This window comes from Seriola aureovittata, chromosome 11 (genome assembly GCF_021018895.1).
Source record: "Seriola aureovittata isolate HTS-2021-v1 ecotype China chromosome 11, ASM2101889v1, whole genome shotgun sequence".
NCBI lineage: Eukaryota > Metazoa > Chordata > Actinopteri > Carangiformes > Carangidae > Seriola > Seriola aureovittata.
Window position 1 is genome coordinate 2839614 of NC_079374.1, and position 27506 is coordinate 2867119.

The window sequence follows — 27506 nt, forward strand, 5'->3', positions numbered from 1 at the left end:
AAATTAAGTTATTTTTAGTGAAAGTAAAAGAACTGCTGGTGGCCATGAAGGTGTTCTTGATGGGCATTTACAAGGTGCCCAGGTGTAATCAGGGTAAACATGAAAGCTGTGACCATGGCAACAACAAAAAAATGGCGCCAACACGGAAGTTCCAAAATCTGCAGTTCCTCTAATGGCCACTTGAGGCTGTCTCCAGTAGCGAGTCAATCCCCATAGACTCCCTTGTTAAAATGCGCAACTTTACAGCAGAAATAAACGTGTTAACAGCCTCGTACAAAAAACGGTTTTGGTCTCTGTAGCTATGACAATTGTATGGTGGATGAATTTTTATATTACTCAAAAGTTAACATTTGTTATTATTATTTAAATTATTCATAATTGAGCTGGTGGCCGCTTTGAGTGACAGGTGTATGACGTCATAGTGGGCTAACCGCTCGGTGTTTAGCCGTTAACCGTCGGCTGTGTTTGTGATGCTGTCGTCTTTTGGGGGATTTTCCATGTTAATATCGGATAAATAAAACGGCTTGCTGTGCGGTTTATTGACGAACACAGCGTGGGGAAGTCTGGGCTCCTGTTTTTTTTTCTTTCTAGTGTTAAACGTTAGCACTAATTAGCAGGTTTTGTTGTCCGTGTTAACTATCCTTGGCTTGTTAGCTTAGCTCGTTAACTCGCTAATCAGCCAGTGAATGAATTAGCCTCGGGTTAGCCTTCAAGCAAGACGCTCAGATGCTAACGGGAGTGTATGGTTTCCACAGGTATTAAACCGACGTGCACCGAAGTCTCAACTCCACCACACACGCTCTATTTCTTTGCCCTTTTTTTTTTTTGGATTATCCGTTAATCGGAGTCAGGCGTTATCAAGATGGCGACTCCCTACTCTGAGATTCTAAACTGCTCTTCTGAAACCTATGGGAGACGTCACAGAGGATACGTCCATTTTTACCTACAGTCGCCCATAACAGGTAAGAAATCAACCTCACAAAAATAATGTTGCTATGCGTTTGTTCAATAAGCAAGATGCTTTCTAATGTAACCAATAATGGTTTGGGAAAGTTATATTTTTCTGCTTACAATTAAGCACCAACTATTTTGAACCATTCCAACAATACCCTGTAGTGTTGGGCTTTTGTGGACTGGAACAAGCATGTTACCACAGCTGAGGTGCCCCTGAGCAAGGAACTTAACCTCCAGCTGCTCCAGTGGAGCTGCTCAGTGGCCAACAGATCAGACTGTGGTTATGCTGGGCATCTTCCAACTGTGAATATTTGTAACTGTGCCTATGTCTTTTTGTGGATGTTAGGAAGTGTCTCCATATGAGCCACCATTAGCTGCTAGAATTTTATCAACCCTAAGTACAGAAAAGTCATATCATTACACTGCTTGTCATAAACAAACTCATCATGATGTTAAGAAATACCCAGTAGTGAATTACTCTACTGTTGGCACACTAGACTAGCCAGCGAGCCAGCTGAGTCCCATAAGCATTGAGCCAACAGCTGGCCATCAGTGCAGAAACCAAAAGAAGTATGTCTTAATCTGAGCTCTGACTTCAGGAGGATTTCAGGAATATCTGAGTGACATTCACGCTAAAAAAAACACATATTTATTAATAAGACCAACACTTTAAAGAAAATGGACCTATATGTAATGACTGTAACAAGATGTTGCTGAATTTCATCTAGTTAATTATCTCAGTAAGCTATTTCCCCATGATACCCATACTCTAATATTATTAGAATACTAAAATATTTAAAAAGACAGATAGATTGATAGATATCATTTTTATAATTACTGATATTCATATTAACATATATTTAATTTACCTGTGTAATTATGTTTTTTCCTGTTGATTTAAAATCTTGCAGCTTGTTGTAATATAAGATAAAGAGAGGCTGCATCACAGTTTACACTAGATGTGCCTCCCAAAATAGATAGATAGGCATCAGTTAAAAAACAAAAAGGCATGTGAAAACATGTTAGACAAAGATAGGAATAAGTGCATCACTTTATTGCTCTATCTGAGACAATGTGTATTATGTTGTAATTTATAAATATATCAGTATTTTACCAGCCGAGGTCACAATGCTCAGTTGTGTTTCCACATGTGAGCATGAGTGTAAGAATAACTGACAGACGGACAGGCAGGAAGATGTGTATTAGTCAGTATGTTCGTTTTTTTTTTTTTTATTTCTGTTTAATAATGTGCAACATTTTCCATCTTCTCCTCAAACTACTCACAGAAGTGGGGCCAGAGGTGCCCGCCCTATCACAGTCAGAGGGTAGTCAGCTTGGTAGTATCAGAACCTTTACATGAAGTGACTGTAACCATTTTTCTGTGAGAAAAATACAACCTCAAAGACACGCAGACTGACCATAAACAGATGCAAACTGACCATAAACTGATGCAAACTGACCATAAACTGATGCAAAACAACCACAAAGTGATGCAAAAAATGACCAAATAGAGACAAAAAAAAACAACCTCACAGTGGTGCAAAACCACCAAGAGATGCAAAGCCACTACAAAGAGGCACATAACAACCACAAAGTGACATAAAATGACTACAGAGCGATTCAAAAGTATTTATAATGTATAGTTTATTACTGCTAAGAACCAAAGCTTTAAATCTAAATTTCATCAGATATTTATTTATGTTCTCTGTGTCTTGGGCTCGTCTCGCCCCCCCACCCGTATACAAAGTTAGTGATTACTCCTTTTCCTAACTTCCATTATGGGGATCAATAAAGTTTTTTCTATTACAATGTTTTCCTTTTAATTTTGATTGTAGCCCCACAAATTCCCAATACTTTGGCTAAACCCCTGCAGTATTTACGGTCCTGATCACTGGTTAGCCCACATATTTAATCATCAGACTTCAAATTACACCCAGAGGAAGAGGGAACATTAATAAAGTTAAAAACAGGAAAGACTGCGGTTGAAGTTGTGCTAATAGAAACTGACAATACAGACATAGACAGACACACACACACACACTCAGATGCATGCATCCATGCAACCACACTCAAGTATGTGTGTGATACCTCATGCACACACACACATACACATGTACACACCCATGCACATACTGAGGGAATCCCCATCCGAGCGATGTAGCAGCAATCCTCAATGTAATCCCTGGATAAAGCGTCTCAGATGGATCAAGTGGCTTCCACTAAGATGTGGTGACACCTGAACCAAGTCATAAGTAACACAGACTAACACACTAATCCTCATGAGCACACCTGCAACCCAGAGCCCTCGATCTGATCAACTCAAAGCCCTCAGTAGTATTAACACATCAAGAAAATGGGACATAGCTCCTCTTTAGATAATCTTAAAATTAATTATGTATATCTTTAACTTTTCAATGTATCCTTTCAGTCCATCAGTCAGTCAGTGAGTCTCATCTGTAATGCAGTGACGACAGGGGGATGACTCAGTCAAAGGGGTTGAGCCAGGACAATGTCAACATATGAGACCTAAATCAGCAGAGGCTCCCAGACTTCCCAAACCACCAGCAACAACAAGCAACACACCCAGAATCGAGACTCGCTGGAATGTCATTCATATGGTCCTGATTTTATCCCTCTCTCCCTTCCTCTCGTTTTCTTTCCGTCCCATGTTGAGGCTGATGGATTGGCTGTTGGGTTGTTTGGTTGGCTGACTTGTTGACCCAATGATTTGTTGAATTACTAGTCCTCAGTTGCTGGTTGCCTTGTCCTAAGGTCAGTGTGAGCCTCTGTTAGTTGTTGTTGGCTGCTTGTTGGTTGTAGTGCCGCAGATGTTGAATCTTGTAATAGTATAATAATGCAATATACAATATATTCTACAGATTGTTGTGACACTTATTGAAGTAATGAGATGAGTAAGATTAAATATGATGTATATTAAATGTTTAATATGACTGTAGTTTTTTGTGACTGAGGTCTCTTTGCATGTCTCTGTGGTTGTTTTTTTTCTCTTTGTAGCCATTTTGTGCCTCTTTGAGGTTGTTTTATGTGTCTGTGAGGTCATTTTGCAATATGATTGACTTTTTATCAAGAAATGTTTACGGTCACGTCATACTGAGTTTCTGATACTAAGCCAACTACTTATCACCAGGGTTGGCCAATCAGATTCCAGGTGGGGGGCTGTGCCACACCTGGCCATCCCTCTGGCCCTGCCTCTGATTTTATTTATTTTATTTGTCTTATAACTCCTCTCATCACCAGCTGCCATTAAAAACTGGTATGCCACTTGTACGTAACAGTCCTTTAAAGCATCTGCCACTTACACTAATTGCTTTGTGGTAGCTAAGCTAAGCTAGCTAGCGGTGTCGCCACTGTCATAGTGAATTAAGCCCTTGCTTTGATGGTTTCTAGCATCTTTGGGCTCTTCTTCTCTTCGTATTTCTTTTTTTTTTTTTTTAGCTAGCTCTATTGGCTGTCTCATCAATCTGTCAGTCAGTAGTTTGATTGGTCGGCTGTTAATTAGGCCCATTAGCTCACTTACCGACTCGTCATTTCATCGACTGGTGCTTCGTTTGTATGTTTTTTTTGTGTGTGACTGGTTTGCTGATTGTTTGATTGCCCAATGGGTTGTGGTGAAACGGTTGTGGCTTTCCCCCAGCTGTCTGTTTGTGTAGATTCTAAATATTATAATCTTGACAGCCCTTGCATTGTGTAACAAATTATGGAGACAATATAATTGCTGGTAATAATGAATTTTTCAGTAGTTACATGCTTCATGCTCTCTTTGGGATTGTATTTAAAAGAATGAACAGCCGAACAATGAAAGAGAGGGTAATCTTCTGCCTCAGTCTACGCTGACGAGCAAAACAAGTGACTTGTTGGAAGACTGTGTATTAAATTGTGACCACAGGCAACTTACCAAGATGTTTTACTTTCCATAACTTGACTGACAAAACTTCCCTTTCACCCTCAAATGGAAATCAATATCATGGTTGGCAATCTGTCTGCCTCATTGTCAAACTAGGCCAATGTTAGCTGCAATGCGTTGCATCAGATCTGATCGCGATCTTTATCTCAGCACGAGAACACACATATTGTGATCAAGGCCCGCCTTGATACGACCACACAGCACATCCTAACCACCAAGACGTAGCAGTACCAGGAAGGCCCTCACTCTCAGCCACATTCTCTATCTGACGGATCCACATGGCTTTATGTCTGTGATCTCATGTCATTAAAACTGCTCCCACTGGTTTTTCCCCGTGTGCAGTGCTGTGAACTCTCGGCCCGTCAGCGAATAGTTGGACTGTCGGCTGTTTGTGCACATCTAGAGATGAACTCTCGTGTTACATTGTGGACAGTGAGAAGGGACAGTCTCTGTCAATGTGTCTGTGGCGTGGTCACCTCTCCTTAGAAATAAGTTGTGATGGTGGAGGAGTAGACAGAACATTATGTTAAGAAATATGGGAGAACGGAAATGCGGGTAAAAGGTCTGCAAGTTGTGTGTGTGTGTGTGTGTGTGAGTTGACACCTTTTGGCATAGAATTTCATTTTCTTCAAAGCACCGGGAACATAACAGGTTAATCAGGTTCATAAAAGAAAAAGCTGTGGTTGAGAATGGACTTGGAACAAGATCAGGAACGATGAGCCATCATGTAACATTAGGAGGTGAAGACTGCAGCACTGTTATACAAACACAAACTGAACAAGACGACGTTCAGTGAATTCACACACAGTATTGATGCAATGCTTGTTTTGCTGCCTAAACCATTAATTTGTCCTGAAATAAGTGCATGACAAAACGTGTCACCAATAAATCACGTTTTGCAGTAATGTCAGGGTTAGCAGCCTGATGAAAATCTTTAATCTTTAAAGCTGCAGTAATGATTTTTTTCTGTGATCTAATCCAATAAAACTTGTAAAACATACTGAAAGTGGTTGAAAAGGATTGTGTTGGTGTAAGTGAGAAACCTATATTGCCCTATATGAAAACATCTCTCCAAATTAAAAGAAATGAAGCAATAACAAGTCAAATTGTATTAAAGACTGGGTAATTATAAATGATGTAAACTTCTAAGTGACAATTTCATATACTTAAAACAAAATATATATGAGATTCATGCTCTCAGTTGTCAGTTTATTAGGTACACCTTGCTAAAACTAATGCAACAGTCCTGTGATAAATCCTCCTTCATGAAGGATATAATGTTCAGTTTTTGTTGTTGATTCAAGTGTCATTATTTTGAAGGTTGTAGTTTGTACTGCTGTTGAACTGAATTGCATTAAAAGAAGAAATACTTTTAGCTACTATCACTGATTTAAACAATATAAAAACACCTGCAACACAAACTGCATCCTCCAGATTGACCATACAGTTTGATTAACTCTTCTCTTAAGCAGTTTCATGAAGGGAGGATTTATTACAGGACCGTTGGATTAATTTTAACTAGGTGTACCTAATAAATTGACATTGCTACTAACAGAACACATCATGCAAATGACAAGGAGAGAGTGGGCCTCATCAGATAAGTCTGAAGTCTAAATTTAAAGGGGGAGCTGGACTGCTGAGACAGGCAGGAAACTCACACGGTGCTGTGTTGTTACTTCAGGTCATGTTCCTGGAAACACACTCAGGCACTTTGTAAACTAAAACCACTGGATTAGATACAGATGGTATTCATTTACTTCTGTGGTAAGTGAAGATGACCGCTGCGTCTCTTTCGTTTTTTTCCGTGGTGGATCTTCTCTCTATATGCAAATGAACTGTGATGATGTCACGTGATTTCGTATTAAGTATATATACATATTTTAGCTTTAAGAGATAGCATGTTATTAAAGAACTATGGAACCACATAGTAACCAAATGAGCCGTTAATTATTTAAAACTATATGTGTCACTGAATCTATAGCTAAAAAAATCACAGTGGGAAAGTCAAAGGCTGCACACAACCCATGTCTGTTATTTCTCAGTCCTTTTGTCTCCTTCAGATACATGGAAAAACAAAGCAATGCTCAGTTTCCACTCTGAAACAGGCAGGATCCTCGTAAAGGTCAACTCCTGTGCTGCTTGTAAATACAACATTGTGGGTTTGTGGCCTCTTTTAAAATGCCACAAAAATAATGTTTAAAACAATTGCTAGGAGGTCTGTTTTATTTTTCCTTTTGCACAAAATAAAAGAAAGCACCAGGTTGCATGGCGATATTTTCTCTTTCGCTCAAAGCTGTGTAGTTTTATTTTTTAAGACTTGTCAGTACCTAAGTCAGTAGTCTACACTTAAGTTATTTAAATTGAATATACACTTGATGGCTGCATACATGAAATAGAAAAAGACTGAGAAAAATCTTCATGTCTGAGGCAAAAAGTCGTCATGTTCACCGGCTGATGGTGACGTGGGAAGTCTTGTATGAAGAGTGTAGAGCTAGATAGTATTATTAACCCTGTTTGGCTGCTTACATAGACTACTTGTTCATATAAACAGTCGCTTTCACTTTACAAGAGAAAAGGCGTCTAAGATGAGGACTAATGGACGTGTTTGGCAAACGGACTCTATCTCTGGTCATGTTGGCTGGGGGTTGCTGGAGTGTAAACCTCTTCAGATTCAATAATGAGCTCCTAACGTTAGCATAAACTCTGACAGCTTTCAGCACCAACTTCTGCACTGGTGAAATGCTCCATCGTGTTGTTAACAGTGTGGTTTTTTTTTACCCCACAAACTAATGTAAACTGTATTGCAAGTCCCTTCACCTTGGAAGTAGCACTATGTAGGTAGCCTGACATGCTAACTCGACAAACTAATGTAGTTAGTTCGCTTATATATCGTGAAATGATGTTATTTCTTATTGCCAAGGTTTCATAGTCAAGCTTTAAGTGAGGAATCAGTCCAGGAGAAGCTTTAATTGAAGCTTAGATGTGATTTAAAATTAGGAACCACCAACATTGAGGGTAGAGATGAGGAATAATTGGTGTAAACCGTCTGAAACAACAGCTTCCATGATTGATTTGGACTAAGTAAACCTCATTAGCCCAGACAACCCTCTTCACTTCCTGTGAAATGAGAAAACATCCTGTTGCAGAGCGGCTGTCATCCATTTGCACAAGCAGGCCTCGCAACCCACACTTGTCCCTGAGCAGCAGATTATTCCAGCATGTCATAAACAATGGAATAAAGCTCTGCCCTCTAAGAAGAAAACTATTGTATATCCATTGACTTCACAAGAGTTGACAGAATGGAGACTGTCATTTTCATTACTGTATGTTTTCCTTTGCTCTTGGATCATAGTTATCTGATTACATTCTCTGTCACGAATGTCATTTTCTAGATTTATAAGCGAGTCTGTAGTTGATTGCAGGTGATTAGGTGCAGCAGTTAAGAATTGTCTGAAATTATAAAGGAGACATTTGTGGCTTGTCACTTTGATCACGGCGGCATGATGTGATTTTCTCTGAGTGCACCACAATACCTCCTTCATCATTCCTTACGCAATCTTTTATGATTCTGTCTCTCTTCACATTTGAAGTCCTGCCGGCTCTCGCTTTGTTTCTCTTCCCAAATTGCATGTCATCACTGGTTTTTTACACGCCGTTCCTTCGATGACTCTCAATGACTTAAGTGTTTGTGAAACCGTACAGATAAATAAATGGCTCTCCATGACATTTGCACAAAAGAGCAATATTCAATAAAGTTCAATAAAGGAAACAAAAGCATATGCACACACACACACAGAGTTATACAACAGGATGCACACAGAGAGCTAGTAAAAACCTCCTCCCACAGGGTTATTGACATGAGATCGTGCACCTCTGCCAAACATCCTTTTACCAGAATCCAGTCGACCTTGGGATGGGATCAAACCGTACTTATTCCTGGATTAACCAGCAGCAAGACCACATTTATGCTCATGTGGTGAGATGAGCTGTATCACCTGAGAAGGGAGACCTTATTTATTCTTAGTTAATCCTTGCACTGATTGGAAACAAATATGTCATGCAGAGCCATTTCCCTGCAGCGATCCGTCAGTTTGTCTGCTGTAAACCACGGCAGCGGTAGCAGATTAGAGAGAGGAATCCAGGAATCAACAACAGTCTGTGTGGTGTGGTGTGGTGTGGTGTGCCGGGTTTAACATCAGTCTGGGAGAGACACACACACACACACACACACACACACACACACACACACACACACACACACACACACACACACACACACACACTTTGATAAACACATAGGATTATATGCATGCATAGACACACTTAAACACACACAACACAAACAGCTGTTTAGAATTACATAGCCGGGGTGATGAACTCACTGACAGTGCTGCGACTCATGCAACATTCAAAGACAGATGAGGACGTGGGAAAACACATAATATTCATATATTTCTTGTAATCTCTCTTTGATGTCTGCATGTGGAGTGTCGCCTGCTGGCACACCGTTAAGACCATAATCTAACAAACGGGTATCTGTTTCCCCCAGTACCTGCCCTCAGGGTATTATTCAAGTTTCAAAATCAACAAAATCGGGGCAGCTTGCAGGAAAATTTAAGTCTCTGCAGGGAACGTGGTTTGAGGTATCAATCAATCTCAATCACCACCAGAGCTTTCCGACATCCCTGAATGTAAAAAAATTAGTTCAAGCTCAACACCTACTGCTGTGATGCTTGTACCCCCCACCTTTACATTGGATGACTTATCTTTTTTTTTTGGATAGGATGATGGGAAAAACCTGTGGGATGCTTCAGAGAGACAAGAGCTGACAGCAGCCCTAAGGCCAAACCAGTAACCGTCTGACAGTCACGTGAAACTGAAGCAGGGTGTGTTTAGATTTGGGGGAATTAAAATTGAATGGATGCCCCAAAGACCTGGCAGGGCAAGCCACATTAACAGTGCTCAGAACAGGGAGACAGGTTATTGACCAAGAACCTGTAGAGGCTAGGGTTAGAAACTTCAGTGAAGTGTAAGCTGGAGAAATATCTCGAATCAACATGCTGCTGCTGATGAAACCTGTGATTGTGGTTTCTAAACTGTATCAATCAGTTACTCAAGATGGCTTTGAGACTGTCTGACTGTTTCCATATCCAACTAATCCTTCCACTTTACTTTAAATTCAAGTTTTCTTTCGAACACGGGAAAAAAATTAAATAGTCAAACTACAGTGACCTGTTTGAATTACAAACTTACAGTCTATAAGCACAACATGCGTGCGTACATAAGTGCTGATTGGATAATTATAACACCAAAGCATCTGAGAAGCAGCGTGTGGAAGTGTCGTGGGTTCGTCTTTGGGGCTGATGCAATGAGTTACATGCATTTTCTTTGGATTCATTCAAACCTGGCCTCAGAACTAATCCTTGACTTTTTGTCTGAAGAACGGTGATGTACTTACTAACATAAATAAATCTCAAAAATGCAGGTTTCATGTTGAAAGTTTCAATTTACACTGAAAATGTCTTCTACTAAATATTTGTAGATGATTTAACCACAGCACTTTCTACCTTGTGATTTTTAATCGTTTTAAAGGTTGTGTTTGTTTTTACAGAGCACCTTTAAAAAAAAACAGTGTGTTTACATTCTTTCATTTAGTTTGTGATACAGAGCGACAGTGGACTAATCACATACTTGAAGAGCTGTAGTTACATCTTCGTAACTTATTAAGCTTGTTTTACTACTCAATGGGTGACTACAGACATGTAATGGACTGGTTTACATTCCTTCATTACTAGACAGAGACTATCTGCAGTGCACTGGCTTTGCTAGATGTGTATTTCTAAAAAGGAGAATACTGAGAATCTTTCTCCAATGTCCTTGAAATCATTTTCACTTTCAACTGTCTCTACTGGCATCAGAAACCTGTGGAGAAAACATGAGCCCAAGTTCATGAGCTAATTTCAGTTATGAGTGCAATGTTTCTTGTTGATTTTCAAATTTCTGAGAGAAGAGTTGTGAGGTAGTTTGAAAGCTTTAACTGGGGAGCTTTATAGATAAATATCATGAGATGATTGTTTTTTCTTGTCAGTCAAGGAAGTCCTTCGTTCTTTGTGATACAGAGAGTAATGATGAGTGCGAAGTTTGTCATTAAAAACATGTAACTGAACAATAGTTTTATGGTTCAGAGACAGCCTGGCTTGATTTTTAATTGTTGAGTCAACTGGTTCAATTTGAATTTTGAATAACAGTCTGCTATCAAGCCACATTTTTAAGTGTTTGTGGGTGTGTGTGCTTGTGCTTGCTCTTATTGCATTTAAAGAAGTGATATGGAAAGTGTCAAAGTTGGACTTAAACATGAGCCTAGGTGCATTTTATCTTCTGCATAAAAATTGACATTGAAGTACTAATCAGGATTAATGTTATTTATGTGTAATATAAACAGTAAGAGATCACTAATGGACCCCTGCTAGGTCAGATATTCGAAGCACTGCAGTCAGTTTCTATTATCCATCTATTTACAGAGGGCAGTCTCTCAACAAACAATGAACTGGGAGGAACATAAACCATCATGGTTCAAGATAAACACACAGCTGGAGGAGCATCAAGATTTCTTTGAGATACGGTTAGCTATTAGTACATAATCCAGCACATAATTTAGCCCTTGTACGATTGACCCTGTACCGGCCTAATGTTTTGTCAGAAGTGAAATCTTTATTGGAAAAAGATGAAATTCAAGCACTTCTTTTAATTCAGAGCATTTTTGAAAATATCCAAATGATTGTTTGGGCCAAAATGGAGGAAAGTGCCATTTCATTTTCTATGCTCAAGTAAGGACATGGCTTGACATGTTCCTATGTCAGAGCTGATTTATTCAACAAATGAAAGCTGAAGTTTTCTTTTGTGTTTTCTTGATACCTGAAAATACACTGTATTTAAATCCCACACTTCAGCACTTGGCCTCGGGTTTGATTCTGATCCAGTAAGTGTTTGTTCCTCAGCCAGTCTGAAGTAGGCAGTAGCTTTACTGTAAACACAATTATGCTAACTGCGGCAAGATTCATTGACCACATGAAGGGAGATGGACTCTCACGCAAAACACTCGCTCAGGCACTCTCACACAACTATACTTACTCACTTACATGCTCATAAACCAAAACACGGCATGCATCCGCACCTGCAATCTCACGATACAGACCCACCGGCTGCTCACATGGACACACACCTACACACCGTAAACAACTTCCTCTGCGGTGGATTTGATTAGAAAGCACCCTGAGAGAGTACAACAAGGATACCGGCCCCCTCACTGCAAACACACACACACACACACACACACACACTGGAACCACAACAGACGATGGAGGATTTGCAGACCAAACACTCTGTACAGGAGGCCACACTGATGGTGTCCAGCACTATCTGCAGCAGCACTAACTCATGAACAAACACACACACAGCTCAAGAATTAAAAAGTATATGCTGCAGATCAGCAATCAGATTCACACATGCATTCACTTGCTGTCTCTCTCTCTCTCTCTCTCACACACACACACACACACACACACACACACACACACACACAATGCCCAGTGTCTCACCTCAGGCAAGCATCTGTTTGGTCAATAGTGTCATTTACAGAATCATTCTTTCCACTGTGGGAGTGGGTTGGGCTCTCTTTTGGTTTCAGAGTCACTGTATTCCCTCCAGCCAATACACACACACACACACACACACGCACACACACAAACACACTTTCTCACACACACACACAAACACACTCTCTAACACACACACAGCGCCATATTCAATCTTACACACACCCTTTTTGCACCACACAACTGTTATTCCTCTTAACTGTAAATTTAAGGGAATCCTCGGCTGGCGTCCTCTAGTGACATTAACACTCCTACCTCGCTTCGCTGACCGCAGGCAGCCAACTGACAGATTTATCTCCGTCTCAATTAGTTTAAACAACGTGTAGATTAATACTGCCAGCAGGGGAAAAGTTCAGATGTCCTGGTTATGGTGTGTGTCACTGCCATTGCTAAGCCTCCCCCTGTCTTGGCCCTTTGACGCTGACCAGACGTCGATCTAGACCGGCTGGATGTTTATTGAACATCGTTTGCGGGCTTGACATTTCCCACAGAGCAGGGTGCATTAGTTTTATTATTCACCACAAAGTCAAGTGAAAGGCTGCGTTCAATCAAAGAAACCACCATGAGGATTCTGTGTTACCCCGCTCGTAAGAGAGCACCACTTGAGCTGGAATGTAGCTGCAGACGTCACTGCCCTTTAAGGTGACTTCACTTCTCTTGGTACCAAAGAAGAAAGAAAAAAAGGTTGCATGCAGTCCAGACTCCATGGGTTTAAGCTCTTAACCCAGAAACATTTCAAATCGTCTAGATTTATTGTCTTCAATCTAATTGTGGTAGATGCAGCGTGTCATGCCTGCAGAAAACTTATTATGTAGGTTATCTGCAGCTTACAGCATAGTGATAAAAATCTGTGTCAGAGATAACTGATAAACAATGTGTGGAAGTGAAAATCGCATCTGCAGCTTAGAAAGGTCATAATCCACCCACGGATAACTAAGTAGTGTCCTAGCATTTCCTCTTGAGCTTCCTGTGTCAAGATGTGGCCCCGAGATGTGGCTTTGACACTGAGAGAAGAGCTACTGTGCATTTTCAGGCACATTAAGTTACTGTGAATCTGAAGTGACCTAAAAATGTCATGGAAATCAACCACACATGACAGATTGTTTAGCTAGAGAGCTAACAATCTTGATTTGTGGCCAAGCCGTACATTAAAAAAATAAAAGCTGCTGTATCTTTGAGAATTGATCGAAAATGTGTAGTTTATTATATCTACTATTTTGGTCTTGAAAATAGGGTCTGCCATGCAATTAAGTCACATCTGCCTTTTTCTTATTCGTATTATTGGCTTAACATATAATATTATGTCATTTTGAGATGCATCTAGAGGAGAAAAAATTTGATTATGTGCAGAAAACAATAGGAAAATTGAAGATGTGGTTTTGGTGTCCAGTGCCGCCATTATTCAAAAGCAATAATATTCACACAGGGAGAAATTCATTTTAAAAGAGGCAAAGAGGCAAATCTCTTACTGACAGTTGCCTCAGCAGACCAGAATGCAACGCAACCACAAAACATTTCAAAACCAAGAGACCGAATCGTTCTGTCACCACCGCTCTTGCACTTTCGGAACGTCACAAATTTGCATCTGTTGTTTTGAACTTGTTGAAAGTCGCGCTTGGAAACACAGGAAATAATTGACTGAAGAAGACGTGAAAATGGTCACACCAGAGGAATAGATTGAAAAGAATTGACAACTTAATATTTCCTGGAATGCAACAACATCACGTCTTGATTGTATCTCACAGTCAAAGATCATCCAAAGGTTGATTTCCCAAAATTGACAATGAGGAAAAAAAAAAGTCTATGACACATTTCAAACAAATTGGTTTTGAAATCTGTCTGGGCACTAATCCTTTGCTCCAAGCAATATGCTGCATTTTCCTGCTCTCACAAACTGCCCACACTCAGGGCAAGCAACTGGATAATGACCCCCCCCCCAAAAAAAACCCCCAAATGCAAATCAACTGGCTCAGTCAAAAACTATTTCTCAACCATGGCCCTGATGAGCCTTGCGCAAGTGGCTGTCACAGCTCTACATGTCATCAGGCAGCAGACTGGTACCCACATATCTGGCTTCTCAGAGCACGCTAAGTCCTCCTGATTTGATTTGTCTTCCCAATAATTGCGACAATTACACAGCATTAGTTAAGCCTGTCCACCCATTTCTGCTCATGTCTGACTTTTCACGGGACTGCAGACAGAGTCGGGGGAGGACGGAGCGTTTACTGTAGGAAACGATGGCGGAGTCGAGCGAGGTGTTACGTCTTCGACCTCAGACAGATTTGGTGGATCTTGGATAGACGTGTTTCTGGTAAGACTCCTTTACAGAGGAGCAAAAGGCCAGGAAACACTCGCTCATACAGTCGTCATTTGTCTGTGTGTGTGTGTGTGTGTGTGTGTGTGTGTGTGTCTGTGTCTGTGTGTGTGTGTGTGTTTGTGTGTGTGTGTGTGTGTCTGTGTGTGTGTGTGTGTGTGTTTGTGTGTGTGTGTCTGTGTGTGTGTGTGTGTGTGTTCAAGGGTTTGGCAGTGTGGTTGTGGCATAGATCTCATTTCTGAGAACAACACGGGTCATTAATCTCCTTTGAAGGGTGTCACCTTTTTTTTTTTTCTGTGTGTCTGTTGTAGATATATACCTATATTTCTGTGTCTACACACACATACACACACACACACACACACACACACACACACACACACACACAATGAAACACACTGACAGATATTAGGAGACAGGGACTGAAAACATCCTCAAGCATCTACTGCACATTCTTCAGCTCTACTTTTCCGAGGTGTGGCCTAAACAGCATCTCAACATCTCTGATTCATCAACCACACGGACGTTTAATGAAATCCTGACAGAAATAGAATGTATATTGTACACGGTACAGTGGTTAAGATAATGACCCTCAACCCAAAGTGGGCCACGGACCCTGTACGGACCGGCCCCGTGTCTATTTTTATTCTCCTTCTCACCATTTTTAAAAAAAATTTTTAACTCCTTTCTTGCCTGTAAATCTGCTAAAGCGGCCTGATTGATTTCGTCCTCCCTGACCTGGTTAAGTGAGTGACGTCGGTGTCCTATCAGGATGAGCTGTAGTTGAGTCAAACATCCTCTTAAAGCCCAAATAGAAGTTGCGTCAAATTGTTGTAAAGAAATATCTTTTATTCGGTTTTGTGTTAGGAGCACATAAGTGACTGAAAACTTTATTTCACGCCCAAAGTTTGATGGAAAGATGCACAAAGCAGAAAACTTCAGAGGACAGTATCACAACATTTTGGTGAGGCCTTATTTCAGGTCGTAAATTTTCCAGGTAATTTCCCAGAAACTTTCCTCATAATTTCCTCAAAAGAGGCTCATATTTAGCTTTAATAAGATATTTCCAAGGAAAGGCTCATGCAATTTGGTGCTAGCTGTAGGGGTAATGAAGAAAAAAATAGGAAATGATGTGAATAAAAAAAAAAGTTCATAGTTCAGTCTTTTGATCGTGTGTAACTGTCAATGAGAATTTGTGGTGTGCAAAAACCTTTTGGAAATTGTGATCTGGAGTTTAGAAATGTTGAAACTATTTGTGGCATTTGGGACTTACTGAAGTAAATGAAAATGATTCTGCTTTTTTTTTTTTTGTTGTTGTAGATATTACAGTGGTGAAATACACATTCATGAGGTTGCGCCATGGTAGCACATTTTCAAATCTGGGTCACAAAACTCAAGGTTGAAGAGCAACTGATTGAAACAAACATGTTTTCCATTAATGTGACTGAAATGAAGTAAATCACTTTCATAGTTCATCTTTTTAACAGCACAGTCCAGTTTTATCATTAGTATTCAAAATGAATGAAGAAACCTGGACAGACAATTCAAATATTAAATGTGTGACAAGATGCTTTGATGTTTAGGATACACTTAAATGTATTAAAACCTATATATATATATATATATATATATATATATATATACACACATTACTCATCAATCACAGTCTCTCCTGGCTCATTAGGAAGTGAGTTTATTTATACAGCACCTTTTGAGAGCAGACGTCACCAAGTGCTTCACAATAAAAGACAAAAGAAACAGCAACAGACATGAAATGCAAGAAAATAAAATTTAATTAAATTAAAAAATTAAATGAGAAACTAAAAACTAAACAAAGGCTTAAAAAAATAAACAGTAACTGTTTTAGATGGAGAAAGAAATCAGCAGAAAAGAAATGACAAATACTGCGTAAGCAATGCACAGTGGGACTTGCAAAGGGCTTTCCCTGTGTTTTTGTGTAGAAAAATGTTTATACAAAATTTAACTTAACTTGCCCGATGAGTAACTACAAATAAAGAAGGAACGTCCTGTGCGTAAACAGAAGGAGAACAAGTTCCCACAAAGTGAACAAATCTCCTTCTCTGCAGTGTGAATGTTAAGAGAGGTAGAACAGTACGCCGGTAACAGATTACGTAATGTTCCTTATGGAAGAGAACGTTCTAGGTTGTTCTAAAGAATCTGTCCGATAAAAAATATTCAAATACAAACATTGTCGGAGAATTTCTCTTAACTCAGTGGGATTGTTGAGGAGACGCTCTTGAAAACCAAAAACTGATCCCAGGGGAAGAGTTTGTTTGAAAGATTATGGAAAATATTTTCAGCAGCTATACGCTCAAAAATCAAGTGTCTCCCCCTTTTTTTTCTTTTCTTCTTTTTCCTACACAAACACGGGAGACACACAGCGAGACAACAGTCTGTTACTCTAAAACATCTGATTTAGAAAGACATTAACCGCAGCGTAAACACAACAAAGAGACACCAGGGAGGGCAGACAGTGAACACAATCTCTACGCTCGTCAACATCCTTGACAGAAAGTATTTGCATAATGTATCCAATCTAGAAGGGTAAGATGTGACCACAAGAAAATATACATCACAATTACGCTGTAATGTCAGTGATTTATTGTATGAGATGGGTCCAGTGAAATAAAGCTCTTTGTGCAGAGCAGTTGGACAGACAAAGTCTTAGGAGACCTGTTTTGGTAGGAAGACCATAATTGCTTTGAATTGGCTCTTGCGCAAATGTAGCCTGCTACAGTATGCTGAGAAAGCATTATAGTGTGCAAAATGTGTGTGTATTTCTGCATTTGGGTGTTTCTGTACATGCATGTGACTGCGCCTGTGTGTGTGTTTTGTTCTGCAATCCCCTGACTTGATGAAGTGGGTCCACTGAGCCAAGGCACTGCTGAGAGTTCAGAGTCATCAGTGAGGATCCTAGTGAGACAGCGAGCGACCACAGGTTTGGTCAGGACATGGTCAAGCTTGGGTCAGGGCAGGGTCCGAAGGGAACGGCTATATTAAGTCACTGAGTTTGTTTCAGGGAATGTTTTTAAGGAAAGGAGCTGACCCGTGTTTTTGGGTTCATTGTACTGTAAGTTGTTTGTGTTATTCTTTCTGTTGCTCCTGAATCGAGTCTTTTCTGGAATCGCCGCGATCTCGCAAATCATTCTGATTTCAACGTGAGCAATTTGGATGTTTGGAAATGTTATCAGGCTTCTGTACAAGAGTGTTTGTGCAGTTCTAAATCTCTCTGAATCATTTCTGTTTTACCACAGAAACTGGGCAAATTCTTTTCCCACAGAGGTTTTTTTGTATTCCATTAATCCTCCATAATGTGTAGCTTGATGTGGAACGTTTCTGCCGTGCCACACCGCTGTTACACAGGGAGAAATTTGTCTCATTTCAACTCAGGAGATGACAGCGAGGTTATTTGTCATTTGCCTCGGGTTTTAATTGAACTTTTTACTCACATTTTCTAGGAATATTTGATTTGCGTTACATCATTCAGACTAACAAATGTTGAGTATTGTTGTCTCTATAAATACACAATGTGTCAGTGCAACAAACAGCTGTGTGCTTCATGTGCACATTTGCAGCCCCGTGGGATTTTCCCGAACTTCTTTCCCAGACTCAGGGACAGCTCGTGTGCGTTACCCACTGCAGTACAGTAGGTAAAATGCCCATCCATTCATGAGGAGGACCTCCAGTGTTGTCCTAACCTCCCATTACACGCCATCAATCTGTCACCGTCACAGCCTTGTTACTGTAAGGTCTGTTCCACTTGAAACAAGCCTCTAATTATACTCCCAGTCAACTCCCACTGGACCACATACTGTACGCTGCGCTAACCAGCCACACTGCACTGTAGGTCTGCATCCCCGGGTTTGCAAACTCTATCTCTTTCTCTCTCTCTCTCTCTCTCTCTCTCTCTGTATATGTGTGTGTGTGTGTGTGTGTGTGTGTGTGTGTGTGTGTGTGTGTGTGTGTGTGTATGTGTGTGTGTCTATGGCATTTAATTCCCAAACCTCCACTCAGAGCGGCCTATAGAACCAGCCACAACACAGATTAACACCCTTCTGAACAAGCTGATGACATGGCTGTGGAAACAACATACAAGGAGACTAATGCGACCACCGTCTCTGTGTTTGGGTCTGGGGTCTGGGATGAGGATATGAAGCTGAAACCTGGTTAAACAGAACAAACAACTCTCCCTCTTTCTTTCTTTCTTTCTTTCTTTCTTTTTTTTTGCTTTTCTTTTTATTTCTGTTGGTGTAAAGACGAGTGGGAATCGACACAGTGGCCCTGAAATGATTAGTGGTTTCAGTCATTTTCATCCCACTGGATGTGTGTTTGTTTGTGCCTGAGTATAAGCAATAAAATAGAAACGGGGCACCGGGCAAACCATCCTGTGGGTGGAGGAAACTTACAACCAATCCGATGATGACATTGCCTTTGGTCGCGCTGTTGACAGTTGCTAAGCTGGAAAAGCTGTTATTTTGGCTTTTTTGCATGAGGGGTAAATTACCAGAACACATGTTACTCCAATATCAGAACATTTTGACGTGTGTGTGTGTGTGAGAGTGTGTGTGTGTGTGTGTGTGTGTGTGTGTGTGTGTGTGTGTGTGTGGTGTGTGTGTGTGTTGTGTGTGTGTGTGTGTGTGTGTGTATGTGTGTGTGTGTCTATGGCATTTAATTCCCAAACCTCCACTCAGAGCGGCCTATAGAACCAGCCACAACACAGATTAACACCCTTCTGAACAAGCTGATGACATGGCTGTGGAAACAACATACAAGGAGACTAATGCGACCACCGTCTCTGTGTTTGGGTCTGGGGTCTGGGATGAGGATATGAAGCTGAAACCTGGTTAAACAGAACAAACAACTCTCCCTCTTTCTTTCTTTCTTTCTTTCTTTCTTTTTTTTTGCTTTTCTTTTTATTTCTGTCGGTGTAAAGACGAGTGGGAATCGTCACAGTGGCCCTGAAATGATTAGTGGTTTCAGTCATTTTCATCCCACTGGATGTGTGTTTGTTTGTGCCTGAGTATAAGCAATAAAATAGAAACGGGGCACCGGGCAAACCATCCTGTGGGTGGAGGAAACTTACAACCAATCCGATGATGACATTGCCTTTGGTCGCGCTGTTGACAGTTGCTAAGCTGGAAAAGCTGTTATTTTGGCTTTTTTGCATGAGGGGTAAATTACCAGAACACATGTTACTCCAATATCAGAACATTTTGACGTGTGTGTATGTGAGAGTGTGTGTGTGTGTGTGTGTGTGTGTGTGTGTGTGTGTGTGTGTGTGTGTGTGTGTGTGTGTGAGAGTTTGAAGCTTTGTCGTAGCATGTCTATCTCTATGTGTGTGTGTGTGTGTGTGTGTGTGTGTGTGTTTGAAGCTTTGTCGTAGCATGTCTATCTCTGACTGTGTGTTTTGTGTCTATGTCGTCCTGGTGTTTGCTCTGAACCCAGCAGCCTTTCACCTCAGCTTCACCCCTGTATCTGCATCTTTTTAAGCAGCTGAACTTGTAACCTGCCATAATGCTGAAGATTAGACCGGATTCTGCCATTATAAACACAGTGAGTCTTGATGATTAAAAGACACCAGCTGACTCCCCTCGTCACAGAACCGTGTTATTCTTGATTGACACTCGTTATCTACCATTTGTGGGCACTTTGCTAACTCTGATATTTCTGATGACATCACAATCAGAGCAAAGGTTCTCCTTTTATTTCCCATGGTCACATTTTATTTCCTATGGATTTTGTAGTAAAGGTGAAATGCAGTCAAGCTGTAAAGCTGTGAGTTGGATGGAGAGAGTGTGAGAGCTGCGTCCAAAAGCCAAAAAAGGGATTCAGTGAAAACAGACGAGTGTATATTATCTTACTGCTCTGCATTTTCTAGGATGTCACTGAGTCATGAATTAGCCCATAAATCATCATTACTGGGTAATATCTGCGCGTCTGACCCTGGCTCTGTCTGTGTAATAGACGCTGGATGAAACGAGGCCTGTGTAACACAAGACGCAAAGTGCGGACCACACAGGAAACTCTTGAGCATGAGGAGCCAAAGACTCTGCATACCTTTGCATCAGGATCTCTTGTACAGTGTCTCCTTCTTCCAAACACGACCTCTTTGTCTGTGTTATGTGTGTTAACTGCCAATTTATGTTTTTTTTTTTTTAAATGTCTTATCGGGCTTGTGTTTGAATGTTTTCCAGGTTGCGTTTCGCCCACAGATGATTTATGGACATTCTTAATGGATTTTTTTTTGAGTGGTAGGAAGTGTGTGTGAATCCATGCCAGCAGATGAGTGTGAGCAGAGTGTGTGGGAACGCATAGGACATGTGCTGCTGTCAGCGCTATCAGCCAACAGGCGAGGAGCGCCTTCACTGCCCTCCTTGTGGAGCCAATTTTCCCTCAGGAAGCAAAGTGGCTCAGTGGTGGTTTGACATTGTTTGTGAGCGCATATGGTGTGTGAGTGTGAGAGAGAGAGAGAGAGAGAGAGAGAGGGATAAAGTAAGAGCAGGAGTGTCGCATTCAATATGTGTGTGTTCAAGCATTTTTAGGTGATTACATGATTGAGTTCCAGGAGTGGTGAGCTTTTCTCAGGTCCGTCTGAGGTTTACTGGTGTCCTGAAATACACCTCTCACTCCTCTCAGCAGGAAATGTTTTATGACAGTTGGTACAGACATCACAACACGACGCCCCATATGTAAAGTCTAAGAGGAGCACGCTGGGTGCTATCAAAACCCAAAAAATGCACCCAGAGACGGCACAGTGTATGTCTTGTCTCCTGGTTTGCGGGAATAGCCTTATGTTGTATGCATGTCAGGCCAAAGTCAGCCAGCTGCAACCTGAAGGCCTCGCTCATTGGAAATAATTTAAAGGGTCAGAATACTTCAGAATCACAGAAAAACATTTTTCTCGCTAACCGTGCAGATAGTTTTGGTTTTTATGTGCTGAAGTTTTGAAATATCCTTCTGCGAGATCTCTGTCACCACCCGCCGACACAATGGAAGGTGACTGGAATTCTGCTTGTGGTGTTCAAAGTGATGAAAAATTACAATTGACAAACTTAAGAGGAACATCTATTTCTAGAAAGAATGCCTCGGTTGCTCTGGATAGTCCACAGACCTCACTGTGAACAGTTTTCATTGGAACTACTTTCTACTGAAGAAATAGTCCCAGTGCAAGCTGCCCAGTGAGGTCTGTGGATTACCCAGTGCAACCAGGACATTGTTCTCTGGGAAGACGCATTGCTGCAGATTCTTTTCATTTCTGTGAGCACCGAAAAGAAATTTTATTTACCTCTATTGTGTCGTGGCGGTCGAGGAAGTTTAAGAGGTTGATATCTCGGCACATAAAACTTTATGAATTTATTTGCCTGGGCAGATTTCACTACGCTACACTGAACAATGAGCCTCTTCTGTGTTGACAGCTGAAGCATCAGGTTCTTTTCCTTCTGCCACTCATTATACAATATTACTTATTTATCTTTATGGGAAATCTTCGTTTATTTTTATTATTGTAGTCCGATATTTATTCTTTACCTCTGTCTACTTATCTGTTTTCTTTCTTTGTGATTCATGTGTGATTTGTCTTCTGTGAATCTGCCGTTTCCCATCGGCATCATCGTTTCGCTGCAAAACGCTGTTCCACTTTCTGTGGCTTGCACATGTACATTTGTCTGGCAGAAGCACAAAGTGGATGTGTGACTTTAAACTCTCATATTGGTCACACATGAGCTCACATTGTAACTTGAGGCAGAATTGCCAATCTCCAGAGCTGTAAAAACAAATGGAGGTGATTTCCGACATATCAAGATGCTTTATGCTTCTCAAACCGATATTTAATATTCTCCAGAACTTCATGGCTGTGTGTGACTGTCGGGTGTATCTGGAGTGGATATATTTTATTGTATTTTTCACCCATAAGTTTTGGGGTGTGTGTGTGTGTATGTAACGCTACAGTATGAGGTGACCTCATTCTGACTGTGAACCACCCTCTGGGAATCCCCTAACTCACAACTGTTTGTAGGGCTCTGCATCCACGCATGTGTGTTTGTGTGTGTGTGTGTGTGTGTGTTGGTCTGTGTAGCTCTACCATATGCTGAGGTAATGGTCGTCCTCAAGGGGACAGCTCATCCTCTGAGAAAAACGCTGGGTGGTCCTGTGACCTAAACAGTGACAAAAGGTACAAAAAGAGGGAAGAAAGTCAAATGCATCAAACCATGTACGGATTACCAAATGGAGAGGTCAGGGGTCCATGGAACAAAGCCTCTCTATGAGCTGTTAATACTTTTAATACTTCTTGTTTCAAGTCAGAAATAAGACACAAAATGACCATAAAGAGACAAAATAATCGAAATGCACAAAATGATATAAAAGAGACGCAAAACTACCTAAAAGATAGACATAACTTCCACAAGGAGATCAAAGAAGAAATAAAACAGTCACAAAGAGACAGAAAAATTACCAAAAAGAGACACTAGATGACAACAAATTTATGCAAAAGACCTCAAAGATGCACAGAACGACCACAGAGACACAAAATGACCACGAAGAGATGCAAAGCTACCAAAAAGAGAGTCAAAACAAACAGAAAGAGATGAAAAATGATTAGAAAGGGACAACATAGAAGGGATGCAAAATGACCATTAAGAGCTGCAAATCTACCAAAAAGAGACACAACTACTACAAAGAGACCAAATCAGACAAAATGACCACAAATGGAAGCAAAACAACCATAAAAGACACAAAACGATCACAAAGACACAGAAAATGTTCATAAAGCGTCTACAAAACTACGCTTTAACCTGTCTGTGCTCAGGGGTTCATTTTCACATAATCTGTCCATGCCTCAAAGGAATTCCTAAAACAGGCTAAAATGTTTATCTTAGCTCTTAGGTACGCTGTGATGGTTTTTGCAGCTGTGAGGCCTGGCAGTAACGTATGTGGATAATGAATGCAAGTTCAAGCCCTTGAGTTTATTCAAATAAATTCCACTTTTCATTTGATCTCACTGGAGTCCATTTATCTCACACACACTCACACACACACACACACACACACACACGGACACACCTAGTGGCTATCAGGAGGAAACGGAAAGCCAGTGTGGAGAGTATTGGCATGAGAGCGAAAAGGCAGATCATCCTGTTCGCTGTGACTCATCTCTGTTCAAGAGTAACACTATACCAACGCTGGTGACCAGGCAGGAAAGGATCAGTATCCCTCACTGGGAGTAATGTGGGTGTTTGGTGTGTTTACCCCAGCGTGTGTCAGTGCAGCACATGTGTGTCAAACGTGTTTCTTTTATGCAGGTTGGGTGTTGTGCGGGAAGAAAACTCCCGACTTTGAAGCTCTGGGAAAGAATCTGTCTTCCTCCTGCACCTGCCCTCCTCTTCCTCTCTCCGGCTGGACCGACCCTCCCCTGCTTTTCCTTTTCCTGATCGCTCCTTCTCTGTGTGTGTGTGTGTGTGTGTGTGTGTGTGTGTGTGTGCGTGCGTGCGTGTGCGTGTGCGTGTGTGTGTGTGAGAGAAAATGATTGTTTCACATGTGGGGATCAGAAACATGTACTCATACCTACAGGCCAAAGTAGGTCATCTGTCAGGGCCTTCCAAAAGTGACTCATATGAGCGTTTTCTTTTTGTTTTTTTTATCTGCCGCGGCTGTGGTTGAGGTACGGTAGACTGAAACTACAAGTTTAAAGGTTGCTGTCATCGTTAAAGGAAAGTTTGACTGATAGAAGGAGAAGCTTTGGGGAGACACGTCTGCTGCTACTACAACTGAGGACAGCTGTAGCTCAGATGGTCGAACCAGTCAACCATTAAACTTTTGTTTGTTTGGTTGCCACAACATCATAATTGGGAAAACAGTTTAGTAGTTTATGACCATCATTTCTAAGAGACGGGGTTGGATTTTGAGCTGGTCTTTGAGTGTGTGTGTGTGTGTGTGTGTGTGTGTGTGTGTGTGTGTGTGTGTGGGCTGTTTGCTGCTGAGCAGGTAGTGGACAGTGACCTTTTAGAGCTGTTTGTCTGAAAACAGCTGCTGCGACGCCATGACAACGGTGAGAGTGAACCAGAACAGTAAGGTTGGGGTCCAAACACATGAACAATGAGATGAAACTCAAGACAAAGCTCAGTGAAGCTGAAGGCAGCTGCAGATTCAGCTAATATTTTCTGCAGGTTCATCATCACTTATAGATTATTTTTCATGTTGTTGTGTCGTATGTTGTTATTATGAAAATAGTGTTGGTGGTCCTTCTGTCACGTGGACAAAAACATACCCAAAAAAATGAACGAGCTGAGTTTCAGTAGAGCATTATGGTACAACCAAGAAACAAAAAACAGAGTGTCTATTTGCACCTGGATGAAAATAATCACACAGCAGCTATTTGGCTACTTACACCCAATGGCTCCGTAAGTGCCTCGGTTTTTGCAGTATTAAAAAATGAGACAGGAGATCAGACGTGATGTTACCAGCCCTGCTTTTTAAATACTGAGCTTTCTGAGCCGATCAGCTCTCGTTCATTGGACAATTAGTTATGACTTTCAGATGAGAGCCTCGCTTGGATTATACCGTTACCAGAGTCGTGATAACAAACACCAAGTCTCACTCTCTCTCGCCGGGGTTAGTCAGCGCTGAAAACACTCAAGCGGGGAAGTACCCAAGTGGAGAACATTGAGCAAGAACTGACTATACGACTTTAACATAGATCTGATAAGATACTTACAGTCTGATTAATAATAAGGTCTTATACTATGAAATGTAGACGGCAGATCATATTTTAAAGCTGCTCTAAATAATATTCTTATATTAAAAATACATCAAATGACGACATGTAATGTTAAAGTTGTGGCTCGTAGTAAAGAACCCACAGAGAATTATCATCCACCCTCAGCTCTACCTGGCGTTTTAGTGTCTTTTAACTAACTGTTTTGTTTTTTTTAGCTCATGGCTTCACCGCTCTGGTTCGTTGTCACCACTCTCATCAGTTTACAGCTGATCAACACAGCCAGTTGGTGGAACAGAAGCTGGCCCGAACGTGGCGTCATGACTTTGGCTCTCTGTTGCAAGGAGATGTAAGAAGCATTTGCTGGATATTAGCTGGTTTTCAGAACAGCTGAGTGAAATTTTCTCCCTAATTAACTTCTGGTGTGGCGCGGTGCTTCTCGTGATGTTTGTCAAACGTGCGAACCAACCAGACATGTCTTTGGATGTGAAGTCACGCACGATGTTGACCATTCATCCTTCCTAGTCCCCTCCCTCAGATAAAAGTCACGCTTTGGGAGTGAATGTCGACATAGTTGTTTTCAGCTGTCTGAGCAAATGAGTAATACTGTTGTTTTTGTGAAGAGGACGACATTAAACACACATTAATTCATTGAAGCAGCACAGAGAAGAGTGCAAGTAACTACAGACTATCTACAGTATCAAACCTACATAACCCTGCAACTCAGACAAGTCTGGGGGCTTTTCCAAGAGGCAGTTTGACCGAGTTACACTATGAAGTCTATCGACATCAATCTTTGTAAGAAATTTAAGGGGATTTCATGTTTTCATCCAGATAAACCTGCTTCTTGGAACAGGCCACAGATCGGCTGCACCGGGTCCCAGAGCTGTTTCCATTTGAGCTGATTGAACTCCCCCGTAAGAGAGCTTCGCAGCCCGAGGAGACGTCACATGATACCTTACCACGCCAGTGTCTCATCGGCTCGCAGACGCGCTCTGAACTGTATTGATTATTAGGCAGCGGAGCAGCGGTGGATCCCCACCTCTCAGGATGCTCACTCTATCCACACACACGAAAACACAGCCAGTTCATTTCGAGGTTTTTCCTCTTCACTGGTGACACACACATTCTGCAGAACACACACACTTACACATACAGTACGCTGCCTGTAATGACCTAACCTCATTATTCCCCACCCAGCCTCAACTCTAATTTAATCCCAATTTTAATTTTAACTTCAGCACTGCAAATAAATCTGTTATGAAAATGTCATAACACAAACTACTGTGTAATATGATAATATCACATTATCTTATTAGTCAGAGTTCTTTGAGGTTTTACAAATGAATGTGACTTTTACCATGTTACACTAGCAGTGTATAATGTAATAATTTGATGTTATGTGGGATTAAATCCTTTATAAAGACATGTTATTGCAGTTGAAGGCATAGTTTAACATTTTGGGATATGCTTATAAATTAAAAAAGGTTTTCTCTCCCATATCTATGTCTGGAGCCAGAGCCAGGAGGCAATTAGCTTAGCATAAACACTGGGAGCAGGAGGAAACGGCTAGCCTGGCTCTGTCCAAAGTTCAGCTGTGTGTCTTCCAGCACCTCTAACACTCACTAATTAACACGTTACAAGAACAACAAATTATGGAGCGGTTTTCCCTTTTGTTTCCAGACTTTGTCCTCCAGCTCCATGCTTCACACGCAGTATCAATCTTCTTATCTGCATCATTCCTTTAACCCACAAATGCTGGATTATAATTTTTTTTTCTATAGGCCCATGATGAAAAAAAGATGTTGGTAATTCTTTGTTGTACAGGTCCATGATTTTCTAATAATTTTCCTGGTAACGTCCTGTGGAGTTTCATAGAAAGAACTCTGAAATGTAGTGCTAATTATAGGGAAAACAGAGACAGTG

At 41.0% G+C, this 27506-nt stretch overlaps 1 long non-coding RNA gene across 2 annotated transcripts in view; it reads left to right on the plus strand.

Annotated features, from left to right (window-relative positions):
• The first annotated feature begins 265 nt into the window (after positions 1-265).
• The window catches only part of LOC130177803 (uncharacterized), a 33043-nt gene continuing 5802 nt past the window's right edge, over positions 266-27506 (plus strand). For both annotated transcript variants that reach the window (XR_008829059.1, XR_008829058.1), the window contains exon 1: positions 266-962. This is a non-coding gene — a long non-coding RNA (uncharacterized LOC130177803). The remainder of the gene's footprint in view (positions 963-27506) is intronic.